The sequence below is a fragment of the Mytilus galloprovincialis genome, chromosome 6, assembly GCF_965363235.1.
Source record: "Mytilus galloprovincialis chromosome 6, xbMytGall1.hap1.1, whole genome shotgun sequence".
NCBI classification, from domain to species: Eukaryota; Metazoa; Mollusca; class Bivalvia; order Mytilida; family Mytilidae; genus Mytilus; species Mytilus galloprovincialis.
This window is the reverse complement of record NC_134843.1, coordinates 486,928-511,929: the sequence shown is the minus strand read 5'-3', so window position 1 is coordinate 511,929 and position 25,002 is coordinate 486,928. Positions and strand designations below refer to the sequence as shown.

At 32.7% G+C, this 25,002-nt stretch overlaps 1 protein-coding gene across 2 annotated transcripts in view; it reads right to left on the bottom strand.

The window, feature by feature from the left end:
- The window catches only part of LOC143078649 (nephrin-like), a 91,581-nt gene extending 70,304 nt beyond the window's left edge, over positions 1-21,277 (bottom strand). Inside the window, exons 1-2 of one of the 2 annotated variants that reach the window (XM_076253504.1) lie at positions 21,126-21,277; positions 2,604-2,695 (exon numbers count right to left, since the gene is read on the bottom strand). The gene's annotated coding sequence lies outside the window, so the exon portion shown is untranslated. The remainder of the gene's footprint in view (positions 1-2,603; positions 2,696-21,125) is intronic. The other variant, XM_076253503.1, reaches the window with a different exon arrangement.
- Between the last annotated feature and the right edge of the window lie 3,725 nt (positions 21,278-25,002).

Sequence of the window (25,002 nt, the reverse complement as noted above, 5' to 3'; positions counted from 1 at the left end):
ACACCGAATGATTTTAGGATTAAGTAATGTTTCAGACTTACTATGTCAAGCTGAGAGTGACAATAGTAGAGTAAACAAATCTGTCATGTTCATAGTTGTTCAATAATAAAACAGTCTAAATGACGTCAGTGAAAATATCATAAAACCTCTCCACGTAAAAGAGAAATCTCTTTCAGTATCAAACATATTTAAATCATGTAATATTTTTGTTAAATATATTCATCTGTATTTTGTAAAGACCTTGATTGATAAAGATTCAAGTTGGCGTTTTGCTATTAAATTTATATTTGCAATGAATAAATCTGCACTGTGGATTTTTTAAAGCATTATTCCAAATAATAATCTTTGTATAGGTTCAGCACATTGTATTGCACCCATGTCAATGTTTAACATCATACTTACAATATTAATCCCCCTCCCCGAAATAATCCAGTGAAATTCACAAAGAACAGAGGTAACAAAAAATTGCGATGTCATACGAAGTTGATGAGAAAACTAACCTGGTTTGCTGGTGAAATGCCAAAACACATCATAATAGTTCACAAATTATTTTATATACATTTTGTTGTTATAAACATGTCAAATTATTTAGCATAAAACCGCTGAACCCTGACTTATTTCCATCGTGGGCTTTGTCCTTTCGTCATATATATATACTTCCTACATTTTACTTAAAACCTTTTATCAATTAAATTTGAAATATTTGATTTAATAATCATACAGTTCTATTGAAGCAATGGACCGGAACTGTCTTTATTCAGCCGCCTTATACCTCAACGATTTGTGGTATTTATTTTTTTCTATTCTCCATAAACCTCACATCTTTTATTTTCATAAACTTTATGTAAAAATATATACTTTAATCGGTTGTACACGATATACTATATGGATATCAAATAATTTATAAATGCTCAAAAAGTTGTTCAAATATTTAAAGTGTTGCAACAAAATGTATTAACACATCTTTATTATTTTTTTTTTAAATCGTACCAACTTTTCCCACGCTGTTGTAACTACTAACAAAGGTATTTAAAAAAAAATAAAAATGAGAAGCGCACCTGTCGAAATCCTACAATCTGATTGGTTTGTCAGTCTTAACATAGATTGTCGCAATTACCTGTATCTTTGCTAAAAAGAATTACACTCTAAAATTTATATGATACAACTTTTCTCATAATTGTTTAGTAAAAAGCGAACATTGAAGTAAGGTATAAAATAAATAAATTACTAGTATATATCCAGATATGCATATTGAACGTGTTATACTAATCAAAGGCGGACTCTGGAAGGGGGAGAGGAAAATGTGGGAAAAAGGGGGTGGGGTAAATTGTAGTTTTTGTTTTAGTATGGTAGATAAGGAAGCTGTCTATTGTTGTGGTATGGTAGATAAGTTAGCCGTAGATGATGTAGTATGGTATATTAGTTAGCTGTACGTGTTGTGGTATGATAGATAGGTTAGCAATCGGTGTTGTGGTATGATAGATAGGTTAGCAATCGGTGTTCTGGTATGATAGATAAGTTAGTCGTATTGGTTATGGTTTGGTATATTAGTTAGCCGTTGTTCACAGTTACGTTTGTGTTGTGGTATGGTAGATGAATTAGCCGTTTGTGTTGTGGTATGGTAGATGAATTAGCCGTTTGTGTTGTGGTATGGTAGATGAATTAGCCGTTTGTGTTGTGGTATGGTAGATGAACTAACCGTTTGTGTTGTGGTATGGTAGATGAATTAGCCGTTTGTGTTGTGGTATGGTAGACGAGTTAGCCGTTTGTGTTGTTATATGGTAGTAAATGTATATAAGTTAACCATTGGTTTTACGTAGGTGTTGTGGTATGGTTGATGAATTAGCCGTTTGTGTTGTGGTATGGTAGATGAACTAACCGTTTGTGTTGTGGTATGGTAGATTAATTAGCTGTTTGTTACGTAGGTTTTGTGGTATGGTAGCCGTTTGTGTTACGTAGGTGTTGTGGTATGGTAGCCGTTTGTGTTACGTAGGTGTTGTGGTATGGTAGCCGTTTGTGTTACGTAGGTGTTGTGGTATGGTAGCCGTTTGTGTTACGTAGATGTTGTGGTATGGTAGCCGTTTGTGTTACGTAGATGTTGTGGTATGGTAGCCGTTTGTGTTACGTAGGTGTTGTCGTATGGTAGCCGTTTGTGTTACGTAGGTGTTGTGGTATGGTAGCCGTTTGTGTTACGTAGGTGTTGTCGTATGGTAGCCGTTGGTGTTACGTAGGAATTGTGATATGGTAGATAAGTTAACCGTATTGGTTGTGGTATGGTACATAAGTTATCCGTTGGTGTTACGTAGATGTTGTGGTATGGTAGCCGTTTTTGTTGCTGCTTTGGTTAATAGTCGTTGGCGTTGTTGTGTAGTTTTTTTTTTTATTATTTACTACAACACAATCATGTCGAGCCTGTTAAATGTATCTTTTAAAACAAAAAACACAACAACATAGATATTTAGAGATAAAATCACTTATCTAAAAAACAAATGTTGATCTACGGTATATTAAAATACCCCAGGATAATAAATATATAGTTCGTTTACAATGAACAACTGTGCGATCATAAACAGCTATTTTCAATCATATTGTACAATACATACCTTTTAAAATTATAATTCACACAATTCATTAGTTAAGCCCAAATGCAGCCATTTGTTTGGTAATTATCTTATTGAAACTGTGCTTATTAAACCTGAAAGAATTGCAAAGAAAACAACTCAAGTTTCATTTCCATTAGTTTGTACAAGTAATATTTGCCGTTTGTATGTTCCTTGATTTCAAATAATTATTTTCTTTTTTTTTATCATTATTTATGCTATGTGTTGTCCTTTTATTATTTTGTCTACTTGTTTAAATACGACACCAAAAAACTAATAATTTATACAGCCGTTAACAAATTATCGACACCGAAAGACTATTTAGCACGCCTTTCACAAATAAAACGTTATCGAAAGCATGGTATCCACCTAGGTTGCGTTCAATCTTCGATATTGAAGCAACCCTGAACTAGTAGCTAGCCTAGCTGATATCAATATCTACGTAGCAGCTAGGCTAGCTACACGTTCAATAGTTATAACTCTACGTAGCCCTATGTAGGCGCTACGATGATGAACGCAACCATGGATACTATGCTTTCGATAACCGGCGTTTTATTTGTGAAAGGCCTGTAACATAGTCTTCCCGTGTAGTTTTATTTGTTAACGGCTGTATATCAGTCTTTTAGTGTCGTATGTAACCCAGATGAACAAAGTAACACAACCTTCATGTTATTACAACCCTGGTAAATAGTCTAATTTGGTAGGTGACATCCATGAAAAGGGAAGGGGACTGTAGTTACGACGTAAAGAACATATCCGAAATCATCTGTGAAACGGTGATAACAGTCAACCAACTCGTAATGGCGTCCGTAAAATTTACGAAGGGATGATTTCAACTTCATCTTTTGGAACTCTTGTTTTAATAGCCTCCTTGTGAGCAGCATGGAAATCATGATAGGAAATACAAAGCACGGGAGTAATCAAGGTTTAAATCTGCTTGTACATCTAAATTAATATATGATACAAAGCACGGGAGTAATCAAGGTTTAAATCTGATTGTACATCTAAATTAATATATGATACAAAGCACGGGAGTAATCAAGGTTTAAATCTGATTGTACTTCTAAATTAATATATGATACAAAGCACGGGAGTAATCAAGGTTTAAATCTGATTGTACATCTAAATTAATATATGATACAAAGCACGGGAGTAATCAAGGTTTAAATCTGCTTGTACATCTAAATTAATATATGATACAAAGCACGGGAGTAATCAAGGTTTAAATCTGCTTGTACATCTAAATTAATATATGATACAAAGCACGGGAGTAATCAAGGTTTAAATCTGATTGTACATCTAAATTAATATATGATACAAAGCACGGGAGTAATCAAGGTTTAAATCTGCTTGTACATCTAAATTAATATAAGATAAGATAAGATAAGATATTTATTTTTCCAATTATGGGCCCCAAAGGGCATAAACATTACAACATCAATAATTTTTTTATAATACAATACAAACAATATATGATACAAAGCACGGGAGTAATCAAGGTTTAAATCTGATTGTACATCTAAATTAATATATGATACAAAGCACGGGAGTAATCAAGGTTTAAATCTGCTTGTACATCTAAATTAATATATGATACAAAGCACGGGAGTAATCAAGGTTTAAATCTGATTGTACATCTAAATTAATATATGATACAAAGCACGGGAGTAATCAAGGTTTAAATCTGCTTGTACATCTAAATTAATATAAGATAAGATAAGATAAGATATTTATTTTTCCAATTATGGGCCCCAAAGGGCATAAACATTACAACATCAATAATTTTTTTATAATACAATACAAACAATATATGATACAAAGCACGGGAGTAATCAAGGTTTAAATCTGATTGTACATCTAAATTAATATATGATACAAAGCACGGGAGTAATCAAGGTTTAAATCTGCTTGTACATCTAAATTAATATATGATACAAAGCACGGGAGTAATCAAGGTTTAAATCTGATTGTACATCTAAATTAATATATGTAGCATACATGCAGTCAATATCTCCTGAAAGTCATGATGGCTTATTCATCAAGTTATGTTTGCTAAGTTTCTTTGGAGATGGTTTAACAATAAATTTTTATTTTTAGCAATAATTACAAAACAAAAGTCAGGCTGATAGACTACGTTATGCATCCCTTACACATCCAAGGATCTTGTTTCATGAACTGATATTTTGTAGAAAGTGTTTTACTCATTATTTCTACGATAAACTTAATTATCAGGGTCAAATCAATACTACAGCTCTATGCTTTACCTTTATATCCTACATTAGCTCTTGATAAGAGGTGAGGTGATATTATGGAATTATTTGTATGTCCATATCTTCTTAACATTCGAGGAAAGCATATCGATATAGTAGTTACGACAATTGGATCATAGCCTTCGTCATCTTTGAAACAAATATTTCATAAGGGTCAACCAACTATTGATGGCGTCTGTTCAATTTCAACGGGATAATTAAACTACCCCTTGGAACTGTTGGTCTAAAATTGTCTATGTAAATAGTAACTCTATTGAAAACATCCTGTTAGGAAATGCATACTTCGGAATATCAATAAGGAGATATATATATATATATATCTATATGTAGGACTCAAATCTATGGCAGTTTCATAAACTATGGTAAATGTGACGTTACAAACGCCAAACAACTCAAATCTATGGCAGATTATTGTTTTCTCCAAATCTATGGCAGATCTGGGGTTGAAGTCAGAAAACTTTGCCTAGTGCTCGGAGCTCGGAGCACAAAAATCGTGCTCGAAACATGAAATCCAGCATTTTGATTGTTTGATTTTGGAGTATGAGTACAAAGAACTGATTCGAAAGTTTTATGACTTCAAGGTCAGGGGGAGAGAGTAACATATAAAGTCACAATTGAATAACGCCATATTACATCTTCGCCGCCGCTAACGATGGCGGAACCCATAGATTTGAACACCATTCAAGATGAAGTTATTTTCCTGACAAAAAATTGCCGATGGTTTAAAGGAAGATGTGACATACTATTCCGAAGCGGGACAAGATGTGCTGTACCGGTCAATGCCCGCGATGAATAAGGGCACCGCTTTTTTTCAGTATCGCATATTTTTGAAAAGGAGTTTCGGGAGTTTCAAATCCACATCAAGCAGATACCATGCACAGATTTAAAAAAGTTTATTTTTTACAGAGCACATCATTTCATTTTGAAGTCTGTATTAAGGTTTAAGAATTTATAATTTATGACTTTTTTTGGTTGACCATTATGGAATGTTTATTTAACAAATGTTTATTGACATGTTCCCGTTGTCGTATATTTACTCTTTCTTAAGACAAGTCATTGGTCGAAAATGTACTGCATTGTTTCCCATTTGCCAAAAAAATGCCATAGATTTAGAAACAATAAAAATCCGCCATAGTTTAGGAAACTACAAATTTTGCCATAGATTAGGATTGTAAAAAATCTGCCATAGATTTGGGATGGCATGACGTCATATTTACCATAATTAGGATTCTGTCATAGATTTGGAACCCATCAAAGATTTGAGTCCTACATATTTACTACATATACAGGTGCTGCTGGAATATTTCTACATAGAAATCGAAAGTTCACAACTGGGAGGCTGAAATCATCTGTATTGTTGAGGAAGTTTGTTCTGAACTGACACTTATTGTTAAGGGAGCTACCATTTGATTTTTATGGGGGGGCTAGGATGAAAAATGTTGTCCTGCATTTTTTTTAGTTGTAATCTCTGTCCTGCCTTTTTATTTTTCACTCTATTCGGTCCTGCTTTTTTTTTAGTTTATCCTGACTTTTTTTACATAAATTCGTCATCCTGACTTTTTTTTTTTTTGCAAGTGTCTCATCCTGCCTTTTTTTTTTTTACCCAAAACTCCTGTCCTGCCTATTTTTTTCAAATTTCATCCTAGCCCCCCCCATAAAAATCAAATGGTAGCTCCCTAATTTCTACATTTCAATCAAAATATGAAGCAGTCTTGACTGTATCTGTAGCATGATCGCTTTGCTTTCCCTTTCTCTTAGTATTTAACATGGATGGTGTGATGGATATTTATCTTGTTAACATATAAGCTTTGTTTGACCTTAACCCTGGTAAAATGTAAGGTTGGTCTGACCTTCTTTTTTATATGATTGATAAATTTGACCTTCGTCTTGTTAACATGGATGGTTCATTTGACCTTACTCTCGTTAAAGTGGCAGACTCGTTTGACCTTCCTGTTATTAACATGTAGACTCGTTTGACCTTCCTCTTATTAACATGGTAGACTCGTTTGACCTTCTTCTTATTAACGTGGTAGACTCGTTTGACCTTCCTGTAGTTAACATGGCTATGAGTTTGACCTTCCTCTTGTTGACATGATGAATTCATTTGACCTTCCTCTAGTTAACATGAATTAGTTTGACTCTCCTCTTGTGAACATGATATATATTCTTGTAACCTTCCTCTTGTTGACAAGGTTGGTTCGTTTCACTTTCCTCTAGTAAACAAGGTCATAGGCGGATCCAGGGGGAGGGGGGGCCTGGGGGGCCCGGGCCCCCCTTTTGTGGGAAAAATTTGGTTGATTATATAGGGAATCATTGAAGCATGACTGGTGCGGGCCCCCCCTTAGGTCAGTCAGCGGCCCCCCCTTAGGAAAAGTTCTGGATCCGCCACTGAAGGTAGAACCGTTTAACATTCCTCTTGTTAACATGGTTAATTAGTTTGACCTTCCTTTTGTTAACATGATGTATTCGTATAACCTTCCTCTTGTTAACACGATTAATTAATGTGACCTTCCTCTTGTTGACACTGTTAATTGGTTTGACCTTCTTCTTGTTAACATGGTAGATTTGTTTGACCTTCCTTCTTGTAACAAAGAAGTTAGTTGAACCGTCTTCTATTTTGGCGTAAAATTTTAGTTTGACCTTCCTCTCGTGTATATGTAAGGTTTTGAAATTCGTGGTTTATATGGAAGTTTCGATCTTTTTTTTTATGATAGACAGGAAAAGTTTGCGATTGTTAAGATTCACATTGTTAACATTGTAGATTATTTAAGCTTCACTTTTTACACGAAAAGGCTGAACATACGTTTGAGAGCCAATATAAATTAGGAGATAAATAGTTCACACCAGAGTGCAAAGAACTCTACTGTTAACATCAGCCTTCATTTTAAAATCCAATGTGTGTTACATTCAAAATGTATTGATATTCATATAAATTAAATGTTGAGTGGTCTTTTTAATTGACATTCAAACAGAGTTGTATTTTGTACTGAGTTGAAACAATCCGTTATTAACAGTTAATTAAACAACCATTAGAAGTACTGAAATAACAAATAAAGTACAATTTTAGATTTGTAAATAACCCATCAAATCTAACAAATTGTATTATTATCACAGAAAGATAAATAATCCATTTTCTCTTGAAATATTTAAGAAGGTAATGTGTTGTCGGTTAGTTAAACACAAAATTTGTGTAATACTTAGAATCAATAACATAGAAGTTCCACTTGGAAACTTTTCTATAAGAAAATACATTTCCATAATGGAAAGACAAATTTGATTTCCTCATGCTATATTTGTTGGTCTAAATCTCTATCAGATTCGTTCCAATGACTGGTCAAGATGAAATCAATAATTTACATTTTCCTATTCACTTAACAAACAATCTTTAATGTATTATCTTAATTGCTTCAATTATTTCCATATAGACCGTTACAATTATAAAAAGATAACATTTCTTCAGATACAGTATGAACATTCGCCAATGATTATAATGCTATACAGTATAAACATTCGCCAATGATTATACAGTATGAACATTCGCCAATGATTATAATGATATACAGTATGAACATTCGCCAATAATTATAATGCTATACAGTATGAATATTCGCCAATGATTATAATGTTATACAGTATGAACATTCGCCAATAATTATAATGCTATACAGTATGAATATTCGCCAATGATTATAATGCTATACAGTATAAACATTCGCCAATGATTATACAGTATGAACATCCGCCAATGAGTATAATGTTATACAGTATGAACATTCGCCAACGATTATATGCTATACAGTATGAACATTCGCCAATGATTATAATGTTATACAGTATGAACATTCTCCAATGATTATTATGCTATACAGTATGAACATTCGCCAACGATTATATGCTATACAGTATGAACATTCGCCAATGATTATAATGCTATACAGTATGAACATTCTCCAATGATTATTATGCTATACAGTATGAACATTCGCCAATGATTATAATGTTATACAGTATGAACAGCCGCCAATGATTATAATGCTATACAGTATGAACATTCGCCAATGATTATAATGTTATACAGTATGAACATTCGCCAATGATTATAATGTTATACAGTATGAACATTCGCCAATGATTATAATGTTATACAGTATGAACATTCTCCAATGATTATTATGCTATACAGTATGAACATTCGCCAACGATTATATGCTATACAGTATGAACATTCGCCAATGATTATAATGCTATACAGTATGAACATTCTCCAATGATTATTATGCTATACAGTATGAACATTCGCCAATGATTATAATGTTATACAGTATGAACAGCCGCCAATGATTATAATGCTATACAGTATGAACATTCGCCAATGATTATAATGTTATACAGTATGAACATTCGCCAATGATTATAATGTTATACAGTATGAACATTCGCCAATGATTATAATGTTATACAGTATGAACATTCGCCAATGATGATAATGTTATACAGTATGAACATTCGCCAATGATTATAATGTTATACAGTATGAACATTCGCCAATGATTATAATGCTATACAGTATGAACATTCGCCAATGATTATAATGTTATACAGTATGAACATTCGCCAATGATTATAATGTTATACAGTATGAACATTCGCCAATGATGATAATGTTATACAGTATGAACATTCGCCAATGATTATAATGTTATACAGTATGAACATTCGCCAATGATTATAATGCTATACAGTATAAACATTCGCCAATGATTATAATGTTATACAGTATGAACAGCCGCCAATCATTATAATGTTATACAGTATGAACAGCCGCCAATAATTATAATGCTATACAGTATGAACATTCGCCAATGATTATAATGTTATACAGTATGAACAGCCGCCAATGATTATAATGCTATACAGTATGAACATTCGCCAATGATTATAATGTTATACAGTATGAACATCCGCCAATGATTATAATGTTATACAGTATGAACATTCGCCAATGATTATAATGTTATACAGTATGAACATTCGCCAATGATTATAATGCTATACAGTATGAACATTCGCCAAGGATTATAATGTTATACAGTATGAACATTCGCCAATGATTATAATGTTATACAGTATGAACATCCGCCAATGATTATAATGTTATACAGTATGAACATTCGCCAATGATTATAATGTTATACAGTATGAACATTCGCCAATGATTATAATGCTATACAGTATGAACATTCGCCAATGATTATAATGTTATACAGTATGAACATTCGCCAATGATTATAATGTTATACAGTATGAACAGCCGCCAATGATTATTATGCTATACAGTATGAACATTCGCCAAGGATTATAATGTTATACAGTATGAACATTCGCCAACGATTATAATGTTATACAATATGAACATCCGACAATGATTATAATGCTATATAGTATGAACATTCGCCAATGATTATAATGTTATACAGTAAAAAGATTCACCAATGATTATAATGTTATACAGTATGAACATTCGCCAATGATTATAATGTTATACAGTATGAACATTCGCCAATGATTATAATGTTATACAGTATGAACATTCGCCAATGATTATAATGTTATACAGTATGAACATTCGCCAATGATTATAATGTTATACAGTATGAACATTCGCCAATGATTATAATGTTATACAGTATGAACAGCCGCCAATGATTATAATGCTATACAGTATAAACATTCGCCAATGATTATACAGTATGAACATTCGCCAATGATTATAATGATATACAGTATGAACATTCGCCAATAATTATAATGCTATACAGTATGAATATTCGCCAATGATTATAATGTTATACAGTATGAACATTCGCCAATAATTATAATGCTATACAGTATGAATATTCGCCAATGATTATAATGCTATACAGTATAAACATTCGCCAATGATTATACAGTATGAACATCCGCCAATGAGTATAATGTTATACAGTATGAACATTCGCCAACGATTATATGCTATACAGTATGAACATTCGCCAACGATTATATGCTATACAGTATGAACATTCGCCAATGATTATAATGCTATACAGTATGAACATTCTCCAATGATTATTATGCTTTACAGTATGAACATTCGCCAAGGATTATAATGTTATACAGTATGAACATTCTCCAATGATTATTATGCTATACAGTATGAACATTCGCCAAGGATTATAATGTTATACAGTATGAACATCCGCCAATGATTATAATGTTATACAGTATGAACAGCCGCCAATGATTATAATGCTATACAGTATGAACATTCGCCAATGATTATAATGCTATACAGTATGAACATTCGCCAATGATTATAATGCTATACAGTATGAACATTCGCCAATGATTATAATGCTATACAGTATGAACATTCGCCAATGATTATACAGTATGAACATCTGCCAATGATGATAATGCTAAACAGTATAAACATTCGCCAATGATGTTAATGTTATACAGTATGAGCATTCGCCAAAGCTGATAATGTTATACAGTATGAACATTCGCCAATGATTATAATGTTATACAGTATGAACAGCCGCCAATGATTATAATGTTATACAGTATGAACATTCGCCAATGATTATAATGTTATACAGTATGAACATTCGCCAATGATTATAATGTTATACAGTATGAACATTCTCCAATGATTATTATGCTATACAGTATGAACATTCGCCAAGGATTATAATGTTATACAGTATGAACAGCCGCCAATGATTATTATGCTATACAGTATGAACATTCGCCAATGATTATAATGTTATACAGTATGAACATTCTCCAATGATTATTATGCTATACAGTATGAACATCCGCCAATGATTATAATGTTATACAGTATGAACAGTCGCCAACGATTATATGCTATACAGTATGAACATTCGCCAATGATTATAATGCTATACAGTATGAACAGTCGCCAATAATGATAATGTTATACAGTATAACATTCGCCAAGGATTATAATGCTATACAGTATGAATATTCGCCAATGATTATAATGATATACAGTATGAACATTCGCCAATGATTATAATGATATACAGTATGAACATTCGCCAATGATTATAATGTTATACAGTATGAACATTCGCCAATGATTATAATGTTATACAGTATGAACATTCGCCAATGATTATAATGTTATACAGTATGAACAGCCGCCAATGATTATAATGCTATACAATATAAACATTCGCCAATGATTATACAGTATGAACATTCGCCAATGATTATAATGATATACAGTATGAACATTCGCCAATAATTATAATGCTATACAGTATGAATATTCGCCAATGATTATAATGTTATACAGTATGAACATTCGCCAATAATTATAATGCTATACAGTATGAATATTCGCCAATGATTATAATGCTATACAGTATAAACATTCGCCAATGATTATACAGTATGAACATCCGCCAATGAGTATAATGTTATACAGTATGAACATTCGCCAACGATTATATGCTATACAGTATGAACATTCGCCAACGATTATATGCTATACAGTATGAACATTCGCCAATGATTATAATGCTATACAGTATGAACATTCTCCAATGATTATTATGCTATACAGTATGAACATTCGCCAAGGATTATAATGTTATACAGTATGAACATTCTCCAATGATTATTATGCTATACAGTATGAACATTCGCCAAGGATTATAATGTTATACAGTATGAACATCCGCCAATGATTATAATGTTATACAGTATGAACAGCCGCCAATGATTATAATGCTATACAGTATGAACATTCGCCAATGATTATAATGTTATACAGTATGAACATTCGCCAATGATTATAATGTTATACAGTATGAACATTCGCCAATGATTATAATGCTATACAGTATGAACATTCGCCAATGATTATACAGTATGAACATCTGCCAATGATTATAATGTTATACAGTATGAACAGCCGCCAATGATTATAATGCTATACAGTATGAACATTCGCCAATGATTATAATGTTATACAGTATGAACATTCGCCAATGATTATAATGCTATACAGTATGAACATTCGCCAATGATTATACAGTATGAACAGTCGCCAATAATGATAATGTTATACAGTATAACATTCGCCAATGATTATAATGTTATACAGTATGAACATTCGCCAAGGATTATAATGTTATACAGTATGAACATTCGCCAATAATGATAATGTTATACAGTATAACATTCGCCAATGATTATAATGTTATACAGTATGAACATTCGCCAAGGATTATAATGTTATACAGTATGAACATTCTCCAATGATTATTATGCTATACAGTATGAACATTCGCCAAGGATTATAATGTTATACAGTATGAACATTCGCCAATGATTATAATGTTATACAGTATGAACATTCTCCAATGATTATTATGCTATACAGTATGAACATTCGCCAATGATTATAATGCTATACAGTATGAACATTCTCCAATGATTATAATGTTATACAGTATGAACATTCGCCAATGATTATAATGTTATACAGTATGAACATTCTCCAATGATTATTATGCTATACAGTATGAACATTCGCCAAGGATTATAATGCTATACAGTATGAACATTCGCCAATGATTATAATGTTATACAGTATGAACAGCCGCCAATGATAATAATGTTATACAGTATGAACATTCGCCAAGGATTATAATGTTATACAGTATGAACATTCGCCAAGGATTATAATGTTATACAGTATGAACATTCGCCAAGGATTATAATGCTATACAGTATGAACATTCACCAATGATTATACAGTATGAACATTCGCCAATAATGATAATGTTATACAGTATAACATTCGCCAATGATTATAATGCTATACAGTATGAACATTCGCCAATGATTATAATGTTATACAGTATGAACAGCCGCCAATGATTATAATGTTATACAGTATGAACATTCGCCAATGATGATAATGTTATACAGTATGAACAGCCGCCAATGATTATAATGCTATACAGTATGAACATTCGCCAATAATGATAATGTTATACAGTATAACATTCGCCAATGATTATAATGCTATACAGTATGAACATTCGCCAATGATTATAATGTTATACAGTATGAACAGCCGCCAATGATTATAATGTTATACAGTATGAACATTCGCCAATGATGATAATGTTATACAGTATGAACAGCCGCCAATGATTATAATGCTATACAGTATGAACATTCGCCAATAATGATAATGTTATACAGTATAACATTCGCCAATGATTATAATGCTATACAGTATGAACATTCGCCAATGATAATAATGTTATACAGTATGAACAGCCGCCAATGATTATAATGTTATACAGTATGAACATTCGCCAATGATGATAATGTTATACAGTATAACATTCGCCAATGATTATAATGCTATACAGTATAACATCCGCCAATGATAATAATGTTATACAGTATGAACATTCGCCAAGGATTATAATGTTATACAGTATGAACATTCGCCAATGATTATAATGCTATACAGTATGAACATCCGCCAATGATTATAATGCTATACAGTATGAACATTCGCCAAGGATTATAATGTTATACAGTATGAACATTCGCCAAGGATTATAATGCTATACAGTATGAACATTCGCCAAGGATTATAATGTTATACAGTATGAACATTCGCCAAGGATTATAATGTTATACAGTATGAACATTCGCCAATGATTATAATGCTATACAGTATGAACATCCGCCAATGATTATAATGCTATACAGTATGAACATTCGCCAATGATTATAATGCTATACAGTATGAACATTCGCCAATGATTATAATGCTATACAGTATGAACATTCGCCAATGATTATAATGTTATACAGTATGAACATCCGCCAATGATTATAATGTTATACAGTATGAACATTCGCCAATGATAATAATGTTATACAGTATGAACATTCGCCAATGATTATAATGTTATACAGTATGAACATTCGCCAAGGATTATAATGTTATACAGTATGAATATTCGCCAATGATTATAATGTTATACAATATGAACATTCGCCAATGATTATTATGCTATACAGTATGAACATTCGCCAATGATTATAATGTTATACAGTATGAACATTCGCCAATGATTATAATGTTATACAGTATGAACAGCCGCCAAGGATTATAATGTTATACAGTATGAACATCCGCCAATGATTATAATGTTATACAGTATGAACATTCGCCAATGATTATAATGTTATACAGTATGAACATTCGCCAATGATTATAATGTTATACAGTATGAACATTCGCCAATGATAATAATGTTATACAGTATGAACATTCGCCAATGATTATAATGTTATACAGTATGAACATTCGCCAATGATAATAATGTTATACAGTATGAACATTCGCCAAGGATTATAATGTTATACAGTATGAAAACCCGCTGGAAACTATTTAATATAGAGCAGTATTAACCCGATTATAATCAGAGAGCCCACAAAAAGCAGTATCAACCAGGGCATATTCAAAGAGACCATATAGAACAGTATTAACCAGAGTATATTTAAATGAGACCGACCATACAGAGCAGTATTAACCCGATTATAATCAGAGAGACCACAAAAAGAATTATCAACCAGGGCATATTCAAAAAGACCATATAAAACAGTATTAACCAGAGTATATTTAAATGAGACCGACCATACAGAGCAGTATTAACCCGATTATAATCAGAGAGACCACAAAAAGCAGTATCAACCAGGGCATATCCAAAGAGACCATATAGAACAGTATTAACCAGAGTATATTTAAATGAGACCGACATACAGAGCAGTATTAACCTGATTATAATCAGAGAGACCACACAAAGCAGTAACAACCAGGGCATATTCAAAGAGACATTATAGAACAGTATTAACCAGAATATATTTGAATGAGACCGACCATACAGAGCAGTATTAACCCGATTATAATCAGAGAGACCACAAAAAGAATTATCAACCAGGGCATATTCAAAAAGACCATATAAAACAGTATTAACAAGTGAAACTGCGAGCTACTGCTCACTGATGATACCCCCGCCGCAAGTGGATAATATTAATAGTGTAAAAATATGCAAGTGTTCGGTAAACAGGAAGTTGTCGAGTGATGAATCTGAAAACGCATCACACGGTATAGCTGACTTATAAAAATCCTGAAACCAAATTTCAGAAATCCTTGTATTGTAGTTCCTGAGAAAAATGTGACGAAAATTTTTAACTTGGTTATCATGTGTAAAATCATACAAGTGTTCGGTAAACAGGAAGTTGTCGAGTGATGAATCTGAAAACGCATCACACGGTATAGCTGACTTATATAAATCCTGAAACCAAATTTCAGAAATCCTTGTATTGTAGTTCCTGAGAAAAATGTGACGAAAATTTTCAACTTGGTTATCATGTGTAAAATCATACAAGTGTTCGGTAAACAGGAAGTTGTCGAGTGATGAATCTGAAAACGCATCACACGGTATAGCTGACTTATATAAATCCTGAAACCAAATTTCAGAAATCCTTGTATTGTAGTTCCTGAGAAAAATGTGACGAAAATTTTCAACTTGGCTATCATGTGTAAAATCAGACAAGTGTTCGGTAAACAGGAAGTTGTCAAGTGATGAATCTGAAAACGCATCACACGGTATGGCTGACATATATAAATGTTGATACCAAATTACAGAAAGGGTGGATGTGTAGTTCCTGAGAAAAATGTGACGAAAGTTTCATGGGACGGACTGACTGACGGACTGATGGACGGACAGACAGAGGTAAAACAGTATACCCCCCCTTTTTTAAAGCGGGGGTATAACCAGAGTATATCTAAATGAGACCGACCATACAGAGCAGTATTAACCCGATTATAATCAGAGAGACCACAAAAAGCAGTATCAACCAGGGCATATCCAAAGAGACCATATAGAACAGTATTAACCAGAGTATATTTAAATGAGACCGACCATACAGAGCAGTATTAACCCGATTATAATCAGAGAGACCACAAAAAGAATTATCAACCAGGGCATATTCAACAAGGCCATATAAAACAGTATTAACCAGAGTATATTTAAATGAGACCGACCATACAGAGCAGTATTAACCCGATAATAATCAGAGAGACCACAAAAAGAATTATCAACCAGGGCATATTCAAAAAGACCATATAGAACAGTATTAATAGGAGAATATTTAAATGAGACCGACCATACAGAGCAGTACTTACTTAAGCCATATAGAGCAGTATTAACCAGTTTATTCAAAGAGACAATATAGAACAGTTTTAATCAAGGCATATTGAAAGAGACCATATAGGACATAATTAACCAGAGTATATTCAATTGAGACCGACCATACATAGCAGTATTAACCAGAGCGTATTCAAAGAGATCATGTATGAGAACAATATTTACCAAAAACTTATTTCTGCGCTAATACTGAGACGTTCATCATTCATAAAATCATACAGAGAGACTGATTAACCTTTTTGAAAAAATAATTCTGTTACCGATTGTCTAATCTCAAATATGGATCGTGTGTATTCAAATTAATTCACTTATTTATTAACTATATCATTATATAGCGATAATTGTACACTTTTAGAGTAAATCTGTAACTGATATTTTCCTAATAACTCCATGATATCTTTGTACTTTCTCTAATAATTGATAAATTCCTCAATAGTATTTGTAGGTCAGCCCTAGGACTATTAGTTCGTCCACTTACGATTATAACTCTTTGTGTAACAAAAGTACAAATGAAATATTACTTTTTTTTCCTCGGAAATGAGCGAATCTTGATAAAAATTGTTTCGTTTTAGATGAAAGTTTATTATATATCATTTGTATTATACCATAGATTCATCCTAAGGAGAACTACATATGTATCATGCCACAGTTAAGGAATTCCGATGATTAAACTTCAAACTTTTACTATGACATTAAGACGTTGTTGACCACTAACAGACATAGTATTATCCATCATTTAATTCTTTTTTTACAGTCTACACACCTTGATTTTGTTTAAAAGTCCTTTTACTCTGACAATAAGGAAATAAGTGGTAATTTATTCCTTTTAAATGTGTCCAAATTAGTGATCACAAAATCCAGAATAATAAAATCTAAATCTTTAAACTCTGTTGTCTCTTTTTGACAACTATGTAACATATTAAACTACTGTTCTAGAGTATGGGAATATTATTGACAAAAGTTCATGTGCATTATTTCAACCGTATTCTTAAGGTCAAAATGAGTATTGTGACTAGCATAGTTTTAGTGAATTGGGTAATATGTACATGCTTATATGTACATCATATAGTTAATATGGGTTCAAAATGGTATGTACAGAAAGAAATGTTTGAAAAAAGTTAATTTAGAAAGAATGATAAGCAAAATTTGGTGCTGTATAACTAGAGGTATTTCGTTTCGATCAGGATTTATTGGTGTTCGCTTAAGGCAAAGGGTTGTATGTACAGATACTTAATATTAGAATATCACAATACTAATAAACCAAATTAGATTAATATGTACAAACTGTAGCACTAGAGCTCTATTGAAGATGAATACCACTTTATACTTCTATGTCCAACCTATAGGTTGACCCTCGAGGTTAAAACGTTTTATGGGAGAAAGTCAACCAATTCAATATTAAAACAATGGTGACGATACTAATTACAAGGCTTTCTAAATAACAAGCGTACATTTTAAAGAAAAGTATTTGTTAGAATGTGTTGTTAGAAAAACATTGAATGTTTTATTTAATCATTTATCGATATAAGTGCATGAGAAGATTGTGAAACTGAAATTAAAAATAATAATAATCTTTGTTGCATTTTGATATAATTCATTTGAACACTTCAATAGGATAAAATTATATCGAATGGATCAATTATTGACTAATTAGTTTATTATCTAATATGTTTAATATCTTTTGAATAATTACGTTGTAATAAAACATGATCTGTACCTGTATATTCTAATTCACCCGACACCGTCACCCATACCCCACCGCCTCTACACGACCAAGGGAAATATATGGTGGAAAACAGTTTTTTTTTTAACGTGTATAAATCTCCCTCAAATAAAATACATAGGTGGATCACAACTATGATGACTATGTAGCACTATTTGATTTCTTCAGAAACGTCTTACTTATTATTTTGAATACTTGGTCATTACAAGGAAGCTGAAGAACATGGAACTGAATACAATCGATTAACTATCATCCATGTGATAATGGTATAATGATAAAATCTAGTACTTTACACCATGTCTTTGTAGGTGACTGAAATCTTTTAAAGGAACAGAGATAAATGGATTGATTAAATCAAGTGAAAATCCATTATTCCCCGTGGGCTTTAAACAATTACTAACATGTCTGAGACAAGCGGTAGTCAGGCAAGTTAAAGTATCTCTGGATTAATATTTATTCACTATTTGAAGAAGATAACATGTATTTGAGACATACATGTGAGTGTAGGTTAAGCAACTCTCTCTTGAAACACTTGCTTGGATGTAAGCGAAGCACTCTGAGAGGAAATTGGGCAGGAATGTGAAACAACCAGATCTTCCGACCCTTCACAAACAGTTTGAATATTTAGAAATACTCGCCCGCCCAATTATAAATTTTTCTTACCGAATAATTAGACATGTCGCTATATCAACACTACTGATTTCATGGAGTTAAAATAGATTTCATAAACATGATGCATTTACGACTGCTGTTTTATCACACTTTAAAGCATACATAATCTTATTTAGTATTGTCATATACTTATAATCGGCAACGGAATTGTTTATCCAATCTAAATGTGTCGCCCTTTTTCATATAAAAGATACCAGAGGGAGAGTCAAACTCATAAATCGTAAATAAACTGACAACGCCATGGCTAAAAATGAAAAGGACAAACAGACAAACAATAGTACACATGACACAACATAGAAAACTATAGAATAAACAACACGAACCCCACCAAAAACTAGGAGTGATCTCAGGTGCTCCGGAAGGGTAAGCAAATCCTGCTCAACATGTGTCACCGTGCGTGTTGCTTATGATATAAGGAAGATTTAAATATTGGCCTGTTCCAGTGCCTCATCTCTAGCAATCAGTACATAGTAATTAAAAATGACCCCCGAAGATTAGTATCTCTCCCTCTATGTTTAGTTTCAATTGAAGTTAGCTGGTATTTGAATATTGTACAGAGATCATGTTATGCTTCACATCTGGAAAACAATGACAAATGGTTGGCTATTAGAAAACTACTGTAGATAAATGAACAAAGTCATAACAAAATGATGATATTCGTGTAATAAATTTTTATCTAACACCATACTTATAAAAATAAGGATTTCAATGAGACAAGTCTCCATCAAAAGACAGAATGACGCGCATGTTAGCAACTAAGGATCACCGTAGGTTCAGGAAGCTAAAAAAATATCTGGGATCGAGTACACATAGACTATTATATTTCATACTAACTGACTGTACAGTGCAGTATATACATCATTTTATGACGCAGCTTCTGTTATGAATGAAATATTCATTGAAACAATCTAAGACAATCTTATAATTTGATATAGTACATAATTATACTCATTATCGTGTAAATAAATTTACAGAACCTCATCAAATATTGATGACGGAAATGTATTGAGTAGTTCTTTCGTGTGATCGTGTCTGAAGACATTGATCACTAACACACAAGAAACGAGGGGGGTATAAATAATAAAATCTAGCTCTAGCATTCAAGAAAGAAAAACATTGTCACAAATTATAAAAAAAGGAATCAACGAATAGTAGAGTATAAACCATACTGAACGAATGGAATTACTTCATTGGAGAATATACCATCCTGACAAATAGGATTAGTTTAAACCATGTTGAAATTCATTCATTCATTCACTCATATATACATACAATACATAACTTCGGAAATTCAGTAAGGCGAAGTCTTCCAATCAGATGTTTAAAATATCTCGCTAGTATGAATGTGCGTATATTTATGTTGGGTATTCAATTGTTAAACCATTATATTTACTTTAAGTTCTATTCTTTTCTCTGAAAGCTTCAAAGTTTTAAATATCCGGTAACATTAAAACATGTTTTCTTTATATTCAAATACAGATTTCGTCGTTCAAAGAAAAATTCTGATAATGTACATGTCTTATTTAATATCCTCTCTTACCTGGCAAAAACCGTTGGTCAGACAGATGTAGTCCGTTATTTAACTTCACAGATTGTAACATTCATAGATCTACAATGTATATTTACTGTCGATGAAAGACTAACAGACATTACAAAGTAATCTATGTATCTACTGATTGTCAATGTAAACTAATAAACTACAAAGTAAACATTTTAACAGGTCATTACTGAATCTGATTTGTATCTATTGTGATACAGGTATACACTAGGTACAGGTGTGTAATAACGGTAATTAAGTTAATGTGAAACAGCGGGTCCTATATTAAACCAGGTAGAACATCTTCTGGTCACTGTAATTATATGTGGCCTAAGCATAATTATCTGGGATGAACACAGGGTAAAGTGTTAAAACTGAATTATCACTTAAAGTGTGAAAGTATCCAATTATAGTAGATTTGGAGGTTTACCCTGTACAGTGACGATTTCAAATTAGATAGTATATTTCTGTTTCACAAAGTAACACAAAAAAAAAGATAAAACAAAAACGAAACATTACTCTTTTTTTTTTATCAAATTTATTTTTTAGTTTATACAATTTAAATCTGACATCGAGATATATAGTTATGATAGATCTTAACAAAATAAGTAGACTGTTCTAAGTATATTAACCAGAAATCCAGAGGACATCTAGAACATTTTTAGTGTTTATGTATCCACATTTATGTACTAAATGGTGTTTAGAGGTCAATCTATCTAAAACCAAAGTTATTATATTTAACAAACCTGGTAAACTTTAAAAGAATATTTTTATTTCGAAAAAGATGCAATAGAATGTGTTAACAATTATAAGTATTTAGGTTTAAAATTTATATCTAGTGGACTTTTTAAGCAAGGAAAGGAAGAATTATACAAAAAAATCACTAAAAGCTGTATTCAAATTGCAAAGATCTTTATCCTCTTCCAATCCAAGTATTTCTACTCTATTACATATATATGACCATACAATAAAACCCATTTTAATGTATGGCAGTGAAATTACAGGTATGTTTAAAACTAGCTCTGCAGCATGCCAGAAAGGAAGTGAATATTTATTACAGCACATTTATATGAATGATTTTTTTTAGATAAATCCAATTTAAGATATATGAAGTATATATTAGGTGTTCACAAAAAGTCTTCTAACCTAGCTGTGCTAGGAGAGCTTGGTAGATTCCCTTTATATTTTTCAGTTGTATTATCAATGCTAAAATATTGGTTTAGAATAAAGAATATGAAAGATGGTTTACTGTATGATACCTATATGTGTAACAAAAACATGTTTAATAACAATATTGAATGCTGGTATTCATCCAAACATTTCATTTTTAAAAAGCTGAATATTCATAATTTGGAGGTGAAGCTCAACTTTTTTATCAAGTCAGTTCAGCAAAGAGAAGTGCCATATGTAAAATCTGAATCAGTGCACATGATCTCAAAATAGAAAGAGACAGGTATAAAACATTATATATAGAAAGAGACCAAAGGCTTTGTAAGAAATGTACTCTAAATCTGGTTGAAGATGAACAACATTTTATAACTAGTTGTCCAGCATACAAAAATGATGGGGAGATATTTTTCAAGGAGATAAACTGTATCTGTCCTAATTTTATATATCTTTCAAATGAGGAAAAATTTGTTTGGTTATTTACTAATGAAAATATGTCTGTACTAAAATATTTAGGGAGCTATATTATTACATGTCTAGATGTTAGACGAAATGTTAATTAATGTATGTAATAACAATGATAATTGTAATGGTTTTATGGTTCTGATCCTGCCTGGAATTAAATGTATATGATTTTATAGAATGAAGATAATAACATCTGTCTGAACTTTTTTTTTGAATGATTATGTTTCATTTTAATTTATAACAATGGTTTTCTGTTACAAATCATGATGTATTGTGTTATGTGTACATGTTATGCTGCCCATCAAGGGCCCTTGATTGGAATAATAAAATATTCTTAATATAATATTCTTATTCTTATTCTTATCCACATACTTGCTATTTGAGACATAAAACACGGAGAAATAAATTTGTAAAGTTTAAAACCACAACAGCATTAATGATCTTTGATATTTCAATACAACTTGAAATTAAACACCTTTTTAGTATCGTTTCATAATATGTGCAAGTATTATACCCATTTATAAATGAATGTTTATTTTCTCATACATTTAAGAAATACAGGCATTTTTGTTTTTCTTTCCGCGTTTTCATCGTCAGTATAGAAATATCAAAGCATTCCATCAAAGTGTAGTTATAGATGCTAGATGTACATATGCCGTTGACACATCAATTGACATCTGATGGATTTAAATCTTAATTTACACGATTCAACAATTCAAATAAATTAAAACGGTTATCAAGATCAAGATTACATCTAACATTACACCACAAAACAATATCAGAATAAAACGTCATAATTTCACCTTGAATATTGATGTTTATCCAACTTCCAGGGGTTCTAACATCAATGCTAAAATAAATATTATTTACAAATCTGCAGAAATAAATGATATGACACCTGCAACTATTGACCTGGATAGTCAGAGGCGTCGGAACATCATAGTAATTATCCTACTTCTATAATATCCATCCCTATAGTATAGAACGAGGTACAGCCGGGCAATTACCCCATGCTCTACCAAAAGATTTCTCATCTGTAAAGTATAGACAGAGGAACAGCCGGACAATTACCCCATGCTCTCCCAAAACATTCCCAATCTGTAAAGCATAGACCGAGGAACGGCCGGGCAATTACCCCATGCGCTACCAAAACATTTCCCGTCTGTAAATCATAGACCGAGGAACAGCCGGACTATTACCCCATGCTCTACCAAAACATTCACAGTCTGTAAAGTATAGACCGAGGAACAGCCGGGCAATTACCCCATGCTCTACCAAAACATTCCCCGTATGTAAATCATAGACCGAGGAACAGCCGGACAATTACCCTATGCTCTACCAAAACGTTCCCCGTCTATAAAGTGTAGACCGTGGAACAGCCAAACAATTACCCCATGCTCTCCCAAAACATTCCCAGTCTATAAAGTATAGACCAAAGAACAGCCGGACAATTACCCCATGCCCTACCAAAACATTCCCCGTCTGTAAAGTATAGACCGTGCCGACAATTACCCATGCTCTCCCAAAACATTCCCCGTCTGTAAAGCATAGACCGTGGAACAGTCGGACAATTACCTCATGCTCTACCAAAACATTCCCAGTCTGTAAAGTAAAGACCGTGGAACAGTCGGACAATTACACCATGCTCTACCAAAACATTCCCCGTCTGTAAAGCAAAGACCGAGGAACAGCTGGACAATTACCCCATGCTCTACCAAAACATTCCCTGTCTGTAAAGTATAGACCGTGGAACAGCCGGACAATTATCCCATGCTCTCCCAAAACATTCCCCGTCTATAAAGTATAGACCGAGGAACAGCCGGGCAATTACCCCATGCTCTACCAAAACATTCCCTGTCTGTAAAGTATAGACCGTGGAACAGCCGGACAATTATCCCATGCTCTCCCAAAACATTCCCCGTCTGTAAATTATAGACCGTGGACCAGCCGGACAATTACCCCATGCTCTACCAAAACATTCCCAGTCTGTAAAGTAAAGACCGTGGAACAGTCGGACAATTACACCATGCTCTACCAAAACATTCCCCGTCTGTAAAGTATAGACCGTGGAACAGCCAAACAATTACCCCATGCTCTACCAAAACATTCCCCGTCTATAAAGTGTAGACCGTGGAACAGCCAAACAATTACCCCATGCTCTCCCAAAACATTCCCAGTCTATAAAGTATAGACCAAAGAACAGCCGGACAATTACCCCATGCTCTACCAAAACATTCCCCGTCTGTAA